The sequence below is a fragment of the Amia ocellicauda genome, chromosome 2 (genome assembly GCF_036373705.1).
Source record: "Amia ocellicauda isolate fAmiCal2 chromosome 2, fAmiCal2.hap1, whole genome shotgun sequence".
Classification (NCBI taxonomy): domain Eukaryota; kingdom Metazoa; phylum Chordata; class Actinopteri; order Amiiformes; family Amiidae; genus Amia; species Amia ocellicauda.
Window position 1 is genome coordinate 61,143,220 of NC_089851.1, and position 282 is coordinate 61,143,501.

The 282-nt window shown below is 41.5% G+C and overlaps 1 non-coding gene across 1 annotated transcript; it reads right to left on the reverse strand.

Moving 5' to 3' along the window:
- Positions 1-72, reverse strand: trnac-gca (transfer RNA cysteine (anticodon GCA)). Its single transcript has one exon. It is a non-coding gene; the product is annotated as a tRNA-Cys (tRNA).
- Positions 73-282: the final 210 nt, after the last annotated feature.

The window sequence follows — 282 nt, forward strand, 5'->3', positions numbered from 1 at the left end:
AGGGGGTACCTGGATTTGAACCAGAGACCTCTTAATCTGCAGTAAAGTGCTCTACCACTGAGATATACCCCCTTGACTTGGAAAAGGCACTTTCACATTTAATAATGAACACAGAGCTGGAAACCCTGCCACATCTGAGGAATCACATTGGTGCTATTTTGACCAACATTAAAAAACAATCAGCAGACTGGAGATGTACATTGAATTAATATACTGTGTCTTTTTTAGGGGGCACCTGGATTTAAAGCAGAAACCTCTTGATCTCTTGAGCATATGGGCAGA